This window comes from Epargyreus clarus, unplaced genomic scaffold (assembly GCF_041222505.1).
Source record: "Epargyreus clarus isolate Ecla_fem2 unplaced genomic scaffold, WU_Ecla_fem_2.2 ptg000008l, whole genome shotgun sequence".
NCBI lineage: Eukaryota > Metazoa > Arthropoda > Insecta > Lepidoptera > Hesperiidae > Epargyreus > Epargyreus clarus.
This window is the reverse complement of record NW_027332216.1, coordinates 10,084,798-10,100,323: the sequence shown is the minus strand read 5'-3', so window position 1 is coordinate 10,100,323 and position 15,526 is coordinate 10,084,798. Positions and strand designations below refer to the sequence as shown.

The 15,526-nt window shown below is 34.5% G+C and overlaps 1 protein-coding gene across 1 annotated transcript in view; it reads right to left on the bottom strand.

Annotated features, from left to right (window-relative positions):
- Positions 1–15,526, bottom strand: part of LOC140744395 (uncharacterized) — a 78,302-nt gene that overhangs the window by 5,834 nt on the left and 56,942 nt on the right. The window lies entirely within an intron of this gene.

Below are 15,526 nucleotides of genomic sequence, written 5' to 3'. Positions count from 1 at the left end.
AAACATATGTCATTAATGTTCTTTATCTATATGATTACACCTTTTCTCTGTTATGTGTAATTGAGTACTTCCTGTTCTATTGTGTTGAGTAATTTGTAACGCTTTCTTGTATTAATAATTAATGACAAGCTTTTATTTTACTTCCTTCCTTAGTTCGTAAGTATATGAGTTAGATCTTAAAATAAACTTCCTAGTATTACTTATATGTATATTAACAAATAAAGCTAATGAAAATATTTATTTAGTAGACTATGACGTTATTTTAATAGGAGACTAGCGAGTTACGTGTAAGGGACAGCCCTACACGTTAAAGCTGCATCGCGCCAGCCCTACACCGTGCTGCATTGTAACTTTGCGGAACGGCCAACGTTGACGAGGCGCGTCGCTCGTGCCGGTGGCCGTCCGCTATGGGAACAATTCACCTCCATCGCGGAAAGTGACTCTACCTATCATATCACATATCTTTTGCAAGAAGTTCTGTAAAATTTAAATAAAACTATTAATTCGTTCGCGAAATAGACTATATCGACTCTTTCCTTGACGCTCAGCTCCCATAACTAGCGCGTTAATAATTATGGATTTATGACGATGGAGATAATTACGAGGTGTGTTTATGCATAATGTCGTGAAGTAAAAATGTAAGACGAAACCTATGAAGCACATATCCTTTCGAATTTTGATCTAATTAACCATGATTTTCCTAATATTATAAGCTATTTATTCTAAGAGATATTAATCGCGTTTTCTCATTTACTGAATGTGAATACATAATACAACAAATTCCTTTTTATCAGTGAGTTATGGTCAATTAATCATTGTTGTACGCTCGGTATGTGACCGTATCGTTTTATCTTATTCGAGATTTATTACTAAATTTCTTTTGTATGGGATTTTGGTAGCATAAGTATTGGGAAAATAGTGTTTTTAGTTATTTATCTGCACTTCTTAAGCTATATGATGTTTGATGACAGATGAAAGTGGTTACTCAGAAATCTAGTTTTATCTCGTGCCTTCAATGATTGTTGGTTCTGAGAGTTGAATACAACTGGACGAGTAAGTTAACAAACCATTATCATTTGCAAGTCACTTTGGATCTAAAATAGCCCTTAAGTAGTAAATAATTGCTTTCGCCGGAAATCTGATCTAAAACTCATTATTTGTAGCAAAATCACACGTATTAATTGCTAAAATTAAGAGAGGTATAAGAGTAAAAGGCGTAAGCATTCAATCCACCAGATGGTAAGTGGCTACTGTCGCCCATGCACATTTGTAATCGACCCCAGATAAGATTGGATTCCTGCCCGAGGTTGGTCACAGATGCGCCTCTATCTTTGAGGGCTCAACTTGTATGCCTCAAAAAAGTATGCCTTCTTTACCCCTCAAGCCAAAACTCAGTGCTTAAGACGTCGGTGCGGTGTTAGTGCCGCTGGAGTCGCACCAGAGTTCAGGGTCGAGGGTTCTACCACCTCCAAATTATTACTAACATTAGAACATTATTACACAGTAATATATACTCGTAGCAACCAACACTCGTTAGGGGATGAAATCGATTACACTAAAAGGTCATGTTCGGCCTAAGTCATCTTATAATATTGCAGAGTAAGCAATTTATGGAAACGCATAATTTAAGAAGGTACGGAATATTTTTTGTAGAAAGGCAGTCTAATGCAAAGTAGGTACGGCCTAAATCTTTTTTTAAAAATACTCTTAGCGATTAGCATGATACCCGAAAAAGGCGATTTTAAATTAAATTAAGTTGGTGAGGAATATTTGTGTTTTCTGATGCAGTTAACTTTTTAACAATGGAAAATAATAAACAGATTTAATATAATCGTCATTGATTATAGATTTATATTAGATTAGATTAGATAATTAGATTAATATGTTGTGAGACAGGAAGTAATAATTATAATTTCCGTCATCAATGCTAGGGAGCGTGACTGATTTACACAGTGATGTTCCCCATACCACAAGCCTTCAAATAAGAAAACAGCAGGCCGAACATTGCTGCTATATTAGGAAGAAATAGGTGTGGCGGTGGTGGCGTCGGAGTTGAATCACAGAGGGTACTATCACTTTCAAAAACCTATATTTGACTTACATCAGACACTTTAATATTCTAAATACCTTTACGTAGTTATTGGTGATTTATTTTACGAAATCATATTCTTATGAATAATGGTTTAAAAATATACACCATTAAACCAAACCAGACGTGTATTGTAACACAAATATTTTAGCATAACCCACCATGCCATCATATATCTAATACCCCATTCATCTATTACCGGTATGCCGATTTTATAAAACCTACTGAAAGCTGAAAACAACATCTGTACTTGAATTGCTTTCAGCGATTGATATACGAGGATACTGTTTTATGACTATTTAAAATAATGCCTTCACAACAAACGGATTTATGTAACAAATTCTCAGAATTTCAGCACAAGACAAATTATGTTATGTCTATTTATTCTTCTTCATATAAAATCTGCGATATGCTTTCGATCATTGTCAAGGTTAAGACCATTACACTGATACGAATAATATAGTATTGCTTCACGACTTATGTATGTCGGTCATTGAGAGGCCACTATTGCTTGAGCGATAAGTATCTTTACCGTTATTAATAATCAATCTATCTAATGTGTACTACCAAAGATCGATAGTAGACAATTTCTAGATATTGTTAAATTTAGATCTCTAGTAGGCTCGGTACTAGACAATTGCTAGATATTTTCAAATTTAGATCTCAACCACCTATGAGTATATAGTAGAGAAAAATTAGATGGATCGATAAGACGCCTTAGTGCGTATTGGTTAACCCAACTATTTAAACTGTAGTAAAACGGCTCGTTAAACAAAATCGGTATCTCTGAAAGAGACTAAAAAATCCCACGGGTGTGTGAACTTTAACAATTCGCACTTCTCATTTGAGAGGAAGCCTGTACCTAGCACTAGGAAAGTATCTAATTTTAACTCACATGACGAATTTACCGATTTCCTCAGGAGTAAAAACATGCGCAAATATAACGTACATCAAAGAATATAGACGTTGTAGTGGTGCTATTATACATAGAGTGTCATCATCATCAACAACCCATTACTGTCTACTGCTGGGTCACCTCTCATAATGAGAAGGATTAGGCCATAGTCCACCGCGCTGGCCAAGTGCATACTGGTAGACTTCACATACCTTTGAGATTTTTTTTTATAAATCTCTCAGGTATGCAGGTTTCCTCACGATGTTTTCCTTCACCGTTTAGCAAGTGATAATTAATTTCTAATACGCCTATAACTTTGAAGAATCAGAGGTGACATAGAGTGTAATTCACTCGAACAACAAACTTTCCACTTTTTTCCATTTTTTTTTCACATACTTATACAAATTCATACCTATCGTCACAACCACAAGAAACATACCTAATCAACTCATATAAATGGGTAAATGAACTAGATTATTATCTGCGTTGGATTAACGCCAACTTTATAGCGAGTACTTTCGCAACGTAAACAAAACGAGTCACACTAATCGTGTCAAATGCATTGGCTGCAACTCTTTTTATGTACCACTGCCGGGTACATTGGCATGTTTTTCCTCTTGTGAATATGTCGCTTTCAAAAGTTTAATTGCATAACGGTAGCCCGGTGAACCGAGTCCTGAATAGTATAGAGTTTTTAACTCGGATTTTTCAAATCAAATCAAATCAGTTTATCACTCACAAACCAGTTTATTTGTGAATAAGGTAACATATAATGACTGTTGGATGTCAAAGCAATTTTGGACGATCGCTTATTCTACCACTGAGTGGCTTACAAATGTATATATATATGTAGGTTAAACAATCTAATTTAAAATTCAAAATTCGTATTTTCATTATAATAAATTCCAAATAATTAAAATATTTATAATACATTTCAATGGGTATATCGTCAATTTTCCGCAGTTATTACATAGTTGGAACTACATATACTATATACATACAGACTACATAATGGTAGAACACTTTGTGCTTTGAAGACACCACGATGCCTATTTATGCCTAATATAAGCACTATTAAGCGCTAGTATATTCTGCTTTGAAGGGTAAGGTAAGAGAGGCATATACTTATCCGAAACTCTCTTACTCAGGGGTGGGCACCTATGAACAACCTCAGGAAGGACTCTAATTTTATCAAAGATTGATTATACGGTGTCCATAGGCAGCAGTAGCTACTCGTACTTTCCAGAAGGAGGACTGTATGCTCTTTTTCTACTTCGATGCTACAAGTAAGTGCACAACATTGTCTAACATCTTTTCCTGAGTTTCATATCAGAATATCTTAAAATTTCGGATTGATCGCTAATATTTTTTTTCTTTTAACTATTTCTTCTTTGGATTGGATTAAAAAACATTTTAATCCGAAAATACGTATTTAGTTTAGAGAACCTTTATTTACTAAACTATTTCCTACAACCTTGTCTTTATGTAAACAACGTTTACTATGTTGAAATCAGAGCTGAAGAATCAAACGTGCAAATAAATAAAACAGAGGAATTAAATAAAATAGTTCACAACAAAAGGAATTGGGTTCTAATTCTATCTTTTATTGCACACGTGTCGATATTGATGACATCAACAATCAGTTTACTACGACCTAGAACATTTTTGTAACACTATTTATTACTTAATTATGTTCATTTGATTGCTATGTGTCAATTGATGTCAATTATATTTATATCACTACAATCACCAATTGAAAAAAAATCCCTGGATTTTACCGGGTTTTTTTTGTATGCAATGGAAGTATCGTATACCGTATCGAAGCAGTATACAGGTGAAGCGATTCACAAAGGTTAGGTTAGGTTAGCGATTCACATTAGGCCTTTCTGAAGTACATCATAATGACTTTACCTCTGAATTGACTTAACCTGATAATAAATTTTGAAATATCTCAAATCATAGTAAGGGTTGGTACCTAAATTTGCTTAGACGCGAATCGTGACAAGTATAAGAAAATTTGCAAAAGCGGTGATAGCCTACTGAATAAGCAACGCGGTCTCTTGATCGAGAGTTCAGAGGTTCAAATCTCAGGCACGCACCTCTTATTTTTCAAAGTTACTTTTCAAGTACGTATTAGAAATTAATTATCACTTGCTTAAACGGTGAAGGAAAACATCGTGACAAAACTTGCATACCTGAGAAACATAAAAATAAAAAGTTTCCAAAGGTATGTGAAGTCTACCAATTCGCACTTGGCCCGCGCGATGGCCTAATCCTTCATATTCTCAGAGGAGACCCGTACCCAGTATTAGGATAGTAATGAGTTAATGATGATGAGAAAATTTGTATAAAACCGGCAAATGTCCCGTGTATTTAAGTTTGAGGTTTTCCTAAAATGGGAACATTTTATTATGTAACGGGTACTCACGATATGCGTTTTTTATTGCCGATGTTTACCGTGAGTACCCGTTACATAATAAAATGTCTCAATTCCGCGATAATTTTAGTCTAAAATCATATAAAATGGGAACATTAGAAATGCATGACAAGTTCCCAACTTCTAGTCGCGCACCTGTCGAAACAACTTCTGTCTACAATGGACGTGCTTCAGCAACAAGGGAAATGTTTATTGCGTTTGAACAATGTGTCCTCTTCAAGGAATACCTAGCATTTTCAGTGTACATCACTGAACGTGATTTTAATATATAAATACGTATTCTCAATACTTTTGGAAGAAAAAATAACAGTGAAAGTATCTGGTATTAGTTTATATTAGTCTTTTGGTCTATATACTTGGATGAAAAATTAAAAATGCATTATCTCAGTAGAAAAACCCGTGAAAATTGATTAATTCATTTTCAAAAACAATTTTTACCTATGCATATTCGGGTAAGGGATAATAAGCAAATATTTAAGAAACTATAAATTATACATAGCTAATTTATAGCTTAGCTTAGCGATAGTAAAGCTACGATAGCTTAGGGGTTGAGACCGGATTCTCAATCGAGGTATTCGAAATTCGTATGCCAGACATCAAATTTTTAAAAGTTATGAGCGTATTAGAACTATTAACAGTGAAGGAAATAATTGTGAGGAAACCTACATAACTAAGAGATCGTTAAGGGTCTAAAAGGTAAAATACACCATTTCGCATTTGGTCAGCGAGGAGCCTAATCCTTTTCATTCTGAGGAAACCCGCGCTCAGCAGGGTAGATGTTAAAACAATAAATTGGATACATGAAGAGCAAGTCAGAACACGTACCGGTATTATTTACTGGCTGTTTATTGCAATATGTTACGATCTCATAAATCCCACGCCCTCAGAATATGATTCTATACACGCAACCTAATTGGTCCTAATCGTGATATTATAACTGATTTTTATATCACATAAAGATAATATCTGGTCGAGTGGCTTTAGCAATTCGTGAGTAATAGATACGGTATAAGAAAATACCATTATTATTGTTATGAGTTATGACGTAATCTTATATGTTAACTAATTGGCTAGTATCTATATGGATCTAATTCTGCCTATTGTATTAATTAAAATATATTTTGGACAGGTATATCAAATAGAGGAATTGGTAAAACAAAATATGGACGCAAGTAAGGTAAGGTTTTGAAGGTGGTAGAACCCTTTGTGGTTCGTCGCCGGCGGCACCACCGCTTCATAGGTAGTATACTAACGGTCAGGTGAATGCAAAAACCAAAAAACAAAAATATATAAAATATATAAAAATATATATAATATATAAATTTTTATGTTGCGAAATAGTTTTAATCCTAAATTAATATTACGGATTTCCGCAAAGTAACGCCTGATACAATTAACTATACCAAAATATGATCAGTATTACAGCCCTAATCCAGCCAACTTGTAGGTATTTTGTAAATAGAAGAAATAACTTCCACTGTACTAAAACTGTTTACTACGGGTGCCTAGTATATTTACGGTTATACCCCTGGGGAGACAGGCTATGTCAACCGAAAGTTATTAACGAATACAACCCCAATGGAATTTTCTATTTGAACCTCTTGGAGACAAAATGGTTTATATAATCTCAAGGACTTTTACTTTGGGTATACTAAATAATAATTGGTCTCTTATAGAGTAAGGATCGCTTCACACTGCTGTTATACGGTGAAAATTAGTGTGGCGGTGGTGCCTCCGAAGCCAAACTACAAAGGGTTCTACCACAATTCGTTATATGTTCATCTTTATTATATTACTTTGCGTTATCTTATATATACAATTCTCGTGTCACAATGTTAGATACCGTACTCCTCCGAAACGGCTTTACCGATTTTCACCAAATTTTATATGCATATTCAGTAGGTCTGAGAATCGGCTACTATCTATTTTTCATACCCCTAAGTGTAAGGGTTGTTCACCCTTAACATTTTTTTTATATGGCAACAAAACGTTTGCCGGGTCAGCTAGTGTCTATATAATATTTGAATGGACGCTCAAGAAAATATAATAACTATGAACTGACAGTAAAAATCAAAGAGAAGTAAGAAAATATTTCCTTTAACCTCCTGGGATCTTTCGTCATATATATATTACATAGAAAAGAAAAAAATGTAACAGCACCATCTGTCAATATTTACGAGATCTTTTAGTTTTATTCAATAGATAATATGTTGGTCCACCATTTAAAACTGTGATTAGCTGATAGGATGATACTATTTTATTGCATTGTGAATTTTAACCAAACGATGGCGTCACGGTCGGAAACAAGTAGTAAGTGAATTTGAGATTTTTGTTCAAATATCGATGTTTTTATAAAAAATATGTATTTTTATCGTTTATAATAAATCATTTTTACTAAATATGAGTCTGCAATGCTTGTAGGTTACATTAAAAATTATGAAATATCGGATGAAAGTTTTATGTCATACTGGTACCACATGAGTTCCCAATTACTACTGTGAATGGAAGAGTCCCAGTGTAATACTCATATGACATAAACATTTTTCTTTCTCGAACTTCATATTTTAATGCTATTCTTGTTTGTTATTACGAGCTTACGCAATTACGAAATATCCGCTATGCTAGACGACTCAAAGCTAGACTTAACTGATGAAGATGACCTAGAAGACGTAACATTACAATGTCATGATGGCAACAATGACTCGTATTCTGGTTTCTCGAATTAGAATTCGAATTCGGTTTATTGAAGTAGAAAGTTGTGCAGGTTTTGATATTTTTATCGGGTCCTCAATTATAATTAATGGAAGGGGCCATCCTAGAGCCTTAAGGATTTACTTTGGGTGAATCGGCAGTCCGCAAAATTTGCGAAATACTTATATCAGATTAACATTTTTATTGTATTCATTATTTCACTAATACAAAATTGGAAGACTTTTTGAAAGGGATTTTCATATAACGATAACTATTCAACTAAAACAGATTTGCAAAGACCTGCGAGTTTTCTAATGAAAAAAGCGACGGGAATATCGAAATCATTAGCCCAACTGTACCTGTTTTCCTGTAATTCTGTTACCTATTGTATTGGTCAGGATAAATTTAATTCAAATTCCTAACAACTTTTTTTCCTGGGTCCCAGGAGGTTAAAATTATAGCTTAGATACCAATAGGAAATAAACGTGTAGTATTATATTTCCGTTTTAGCTACTGAGGTATTGCGTCATAAAATACGAATATAATACAGGTGGCTCTATCCATACTTTATTCAATTATTCTGCTCTTGGCAGCTGCGTTATCGGTTTCAAACTTTACTACCCATTTATAATTTACTGCGCTCTAAAGTGTGCTGGTTAGAAATAATTACTGTAGTTAGTTCTATTGTATCGTAGTTTATGGATCGAATTTTGAAATGAAAAGGGAATACTGAGAAACAATCGGCCAAGTGCAAGTCGAACCTTTATACATAGAGTTCCAAACTATTGTACTATTATTTTTAAGTAGATACTTATCTACTAAAAGTAAAAGTGCAGTACTATCACAACAGCTTTAAAAGTACATGCAATATGAAAATTTAAAATGTCTTTGTATTTAGTATGAAAATAGGCAGAGCCCTTTGACAGACGGACACGGACAGTCTGTGGGGGCTAAGTTATATTTTACGTTTTTATTCTTTATATACGGAACCTTAATAAAATACCCTTTCACAAAAATCCACTCTAAGATTCTTTGACATAAGATAACATAGATATCTATAAATAATCTAACACCGGAATCAAACCTGGAACCTGGAATCCTTTATGCCGGTATTGTGAATTTTGTTTATGGCAATGTGATGACGCAGAGCAAAAAAACACTGACGAAGGACTTTTTCGAAAGACAATAAGTAATTAATAAATATGTATGTATGTGACACAAACTAGGCAAAATAGAGTTTAATATTTTTTTATCTATTTACTACCCAATAAATAATTATGGTAAACAAAATTATTACAGAGAAAGCAGGTTACGGCTCAAATATCGGATTTCAATTAAATCCTTCATGATTCCCTCGGGGTTGATTTTATCACGAACGGATAGCCATTCGACCCTTTCAATATCATCGGCTAAGGATTAGTTGATATTGCTACAATGTGCAAACTAATTAAAATCTCGCCAAGTATGGAAGAGCTCCCACAAATATTAAATATACTGTTATTGGTGTTATTTCTTTACGGAAGAACATTTTTTTCGGCCAACTTAAAGTTTACACTAGTACCTACGACCGGGCAGTAGGTCGTAGGTACTGCACTAAAACCCCCGGGTGGCCGTCCTCGGCGCTACGTAGAGGGCTCTGGGATCTCCAAAGGAACGCAACCGGAGTCCTCTTAGCGCGTTGCCCCGTCGGGCTCCGCCCAGGTGAGCTTGACGCTCGCCACACCGTCTGATGCGTACGACGATATGCGACTACACATACCGCCGTCCTTCCCGGGGTAGGTCGTAGGTAGTAGTGTAAACTTGTATAGCAGGTACTAGTGTATACGTGTATTTATCTTTTGTATTTATACAAACAAAATAAAATTATTTTTCGCGTTATATGATTCCTTCGGTGCCCGTTTTATGACGTTATTCATTCATTTTTTTTTGGAAAAATTGATATTGATTTTTCATCTAAAACTTATGGTACAATAAATATTGTAGAACGTTATCTGAAAGCTACGAATTTTTGTCATTAAGGTCTTCATAATAGTTCAAGAAATTATATTAGTGCGTTTGAATCGGTATGATAAATCGTACTTAACATCTTAACATTATTTACACAAAATGCAATTGTAACATAGCACTGCTTTGGAAGTTATTTAAAAATTCAATTAAACTTGAAGTAAGTAATTCTAGTGTCGTCGTTAAAAGAATGGCCAATGAAATTATATTTCAAGCTTCATGATTCTCTCCAGGTCTCTTTAGTCACGTGAACTTTTTTTTGTTTACGAGGAGGAATCCTTCAAAAGGTACCCGGTGCCGTGGGATCGACGCAGGGTTATGTGGGATTCTTTACGCATTAAAACCCACCCGATGACCGTCCTCGGCGCTACGTTGAAGGCTCCAGGATCTCTAAAGGAACGCAACCGGAGTCCTCTTAGCACGTTGCCCCGTCGGGCACCGCCCAGGTAAGCTTTGCGGTCGCCACACCGTCTGATGTGTACGACGGTATGCGACCACACATACCGCCATCCTTCCCGGGGTCGCTGGCTGGGCGATTCGAGCTCCCACTCTTGCCGCCCGCAACCCCGGAAGCTCCCTTTTAGTCGCCTCTTACGACAGGCAGGGGATACCGTAGACATAGCGCCGGGGGCCTTTACGTACGCCCGCGGCGACTCCTTCTTGCTCAATCCTGAATTAATCACATAACTTAAGATGTTTTATACGTGTTGCGAGAAAAAAAAGCAGTTCATCTAATATCAAGTGTTTAAATTAAAATAGAAGACGTGATTCATCTTTTTAATTTTACATACCCTTCAAAGTAATACAGAGCAACACTACCTACATTTCTGCTCGAGAAATGTAGGCATGAATAGTGGTATTACCGTGAGGTATACCAACAATATAAATACTTACTAAAAATATCCTGTTATTATTTGTCTAAGTATTTCAAAGGCTTAATACATAATATCCCTTAACCGTTAAGTGAATATCTGTTAAAAGAGACTGTGAAAAGATTTATTGCAAACACAATTAAATCCTTACATGATTCTCCGTCAGTCCGTTTTGTCACGAACAGCTGACCGAATAGGTAATTGAATTATCCTCTTTGCGGCATTGACATATAATCTGTTGAGATAAGACAGCTTAATCACAAATTGAGTCAAATAGTTAAATTCCGTTTTTGGTAGGTTTCTTGTTGAAATTCGGTCTATCAATCTTGGTATTATAACTTTCTTTAATGGTATGGTATCGTGTCAAAACCTACCAACCTAAGAATGATTTAAAAAGTTCTGAAAATTCTCTATGTGAAATCCACTAATCCGTACTTGGCTAGTATGGTGGACTATGTCCTAAATCCCCCTCACAGACAAACATCTGTTCCTTGTGGGCGGTGCTCAATGTTGCATGTACATATTGCATTGATCTACAAAAACGTTCGAAGTTTAAATAGCGTTTGATAAAAATAGACGTCGGAAGCAATTCATATGTCGGATTCGTCGAAAATTCTTTTTGTCGGTCGTCGGTCGATGTTGATTATTAGTATGGATGAAAGCCAAATAGTTATCTCAGACGTTTAATTCGATCTTCACAGTAATACATCATAATCAACGTCACATAAATTGAGTGTGGCAAATGAAATTAAATAAAAACATGAAAGCATCTGACTTTGAGTACGAAGAAACTGAATGTGTTAGACAATTTGAATCCGAATTATAAGTCTTCTAAAAACTTTTATACTTGACGTAAGGGGAAATAAATAGTAAGTAAATGAGTAACGAAATTTCACTTTCTTGTTAGTGCAAAAATAATAAGGTAATAATGATTTCGTTTCGGTCTTCGTAAGGAACTAATTTACATTTACAGGCATAGAGCGTGTCAGTCACGTACCGTAGGCCAAACAGTGTTTTCTTATACATTGTGTTGACTTATCATATCGTAACACAGCCACGCACAAACAAGCCCCACTGGTAAATTTACTGTAAAGAAAAATATAATTTTGTCTGACACTGGCCGTGTCTGATACGTTCAATGTCTGTAGATATAAACGGCATAAATCTCCTTCATGTTGCAAAATCACAATTTGACCTGTTTTAAATGCCACAGCAAGAGTTGAACCACAAAACTAAAAGTTGGTAACGATGCAGCTACTCCCAACATCACGTACTCGTTATGAGTTTTCAAACTAACTTTCCACGCAAAACTTTATTTCAACCATATATTACAATTCTTGAGTCTCTTTTTCTAATAATTTCCGAAGTATAGTAAGAAATCGAATAAATTTCTGTTTTAACTGTATCTAAAACGTAAAAGGCAAATACACTATTCGTTTAATCTTAAGTATAACATAATATCATAAGCTATGGATCTAGTAAATAAATAAATTATTAAAAATAAATATTTGATGTATTATTAAAAAAACATACATAATACAATTTTAAAGATGAATAAATGTATAAAATACGATTATCTAGTCTATCCTAGTACGTAAACACATTACATTTATTTTTATAATATAAGAGTAGCAGACGAGCATGCAGTCCACGTAATAGTAAGCGGCTACTGCCGTCCATGAACATCTGTTATCAACACCAATTAGGATTATATTATATTCCTACCTGAGGTCGGTCACAGATGCGCAGCTACCCCTGAAGACATAGCTGGAACGCCTCAGAAAAGTATGTCTCTCATACCACATCCTTCAAACCAGAACACAGCAGCGCCTGAACACTGCTGTTATTAGATAGAAATAGGTGTGGCGGTGGTGCCGCTAAAATCGATCCACAAAGGGTTCTAACAACTTCAAAATACAATCTACATACTTATATAACAAGCAAAATAAAACTTATTCACTATACTCACAATATTTAAAAACATGCTAGTAGGAATAGTGGACATTTACGAGCAGATAGCGGGATGGCTATTAAATTTCCATTCGCTATTTCCTATTCAAACGTTTCTAACATCTTCAAAATACAACCTACATACTTAAATAAGAAGCACTTGTGCAATATAGTCACAATATTTAAAAACATGATAGCAGGAATAGTGGACATTTACGAGTAGATAGCGGGATGGCTATTAAATTTCCATTTGCTATTTCCTATTTTTCCGAACTCAATATTGGTTCACGTTAAGGCGGAAGAAAACGACCCTATTATTTCTGACAGTTGTCCCGTAAAGTGTTGATACAATGTGTTAAGAATTTTCTTTTATACCTTTTGTGATAACATCATTATAAACGACATGTTTATAATATACTCAACACAATCATTATAATAATATGCATAAATGCGCGAAGTATGAAATTTAAAAAACTCGTGAATATCAATTTTATTATTGGTTATGTTACATAATATGGTACAAAAATTTATATTATATTTGAAAATAACTTGATTAAATTTTTATAATCAGCGCCAAACTGCTAGTCCTCTCTGAAATTGTTGCGGTTAGGCGGCGTCATACAATTTGCTATAGCGACGCCATTCACTTCTATATTCAGAGCGGACTAGCAGTTTTACACGAACTATAATTTATTATTTTTGTCTCTATTATTATTCTTATATTGTCACCGTGGTGTACAATGTTACATTTTATTTTTCATGATGTTATAAAAGTTAAGAAATTTTTGGAATTAAATTTGTAATATATAACCGTTGTGACCTAGATTCTAAATAAAAAATACTTTTCTTAATTACAGACAATCGCGGACTCCACTCAATAAGACCCTCTTCAAGTGAAGGGGAGGGATTAAGCCATTATACTCTAAAAGGTGTCTCAAGATTTTCAAGAGTTTCAAGCCGAGAATTAGCTAGGATGATCACGTACATTAGCCGGAGAATTTATTTCATTCATTAAATAAATGAAAAAAACTAAGTCTCTTATTCTAAGCTGCAAAAGAACTTTTACAAAAAATACAATCCACGTCAAAGTCACCACAAAAAGTAAAGAAAGTTAGTTAAAAAAATATTTCTATGTCGGTATTGACACCAATATTACACCTAGTTCATATCGTCATCCACCGATCTCATATGTGACCGGTGAGTTCTTGAGAACTAAAAGCTAGATTTAAAATGTTAAGGGATGAAACTCATGCTTTAAGTTATCCAATTTATAAATAAACTAGCTGATCCGGCAAACTTTGTACCGCCTCAAAATCTATTTATCAAATATATTTCATATAAAATATAGCCTATGTTACTCGTATATAATGTAGCTTTCGAATGGTGAAAGAATTTTTAAAATCGGTCCAGTAGTTTTTGAGTCTATTCATTACAACCAAACAATCAAACAAAGTTTTCCTCTTTATAATATTAGTGTAGATAAGTTCGTTTTCTTTTTTATTTTCTTTCTATCACGTGATATTATGAAAGACACTTACCTTTAGATTACCATACTATCTCTTACTTTATCATCGTTCTTATATCCGAAGAAACATAGGTAATTGCTGCTTCGGAAACCAAGAATATTACATTTTACAATGGGATAGTTAAACATCTTATGATCAGTGATATGCATGTTAGTATGTCTATGTCTTTGTGAGTATTTAAGTTAAAGTCACACCGTATTCCAGTTGAGTTGCTGATATGCGAAGTTCCCAACATTCTTGACCTACGTCGTGACCACAGAATACATTTAATGACTAGAATGTCCAAGAATGTTGAACAAAAGCTAGGTAATAGAACGAAAGTGGTAGTTACTACCTACTTAGGAACTTTGTCGAAATGAGGTCAAAGTGGGAAGTTAGCACAACTTGCTAGTTAGAACTGACTTTTAGTCGTTCTAGTTTCAGTCGTTTTGCTAGTAAAATTTTACATTATTTTTTTCTTTGAGGTAATAAGTTTTACAAATTTTACTTTTGAGTGATACACCAAAAGTCAAAAGTGAAAATTATGTTATGCAAAGATTCTTTACAGAACTCTTTTTAGGGTTCCGTACCCAAAGAGTAAAAACGGAACCCTATTAATAAGACTTCGCTGTCTGTCCGTCTATCACAGGGCTATATCTCCGGAACCGTAATAGATAGACACATTAAATTTTTACCGAGGATGCATAACGGTGGCCGCTATGACAACAAATACTAAAAATAAAATAGAGTTGAATATTAAAAGGGGTCTCAATACAACAAACCGGTAACTTTCGGCATTTTTCGATCTAACTGTTAAACCGTACTAGGAAGACGGTTGAAATTTTTACAATCCGCTTTATACTATAACTGGTATTATAATAAATACAAATAAGAACCCGTGGATCTGGACTTACTTCAAACCACACCGTTTTGTCTGGTAGGTCCTTGACAATGAACACTTGACATTGCTATTGATGTCATTTATCAGATCCTCGTAAATCAAAATGTACGTGTAACACATATTAATATCAATATGGCATATTTATTTAAATAGTCGTAGTAATCATTATTACAGCAACAAAC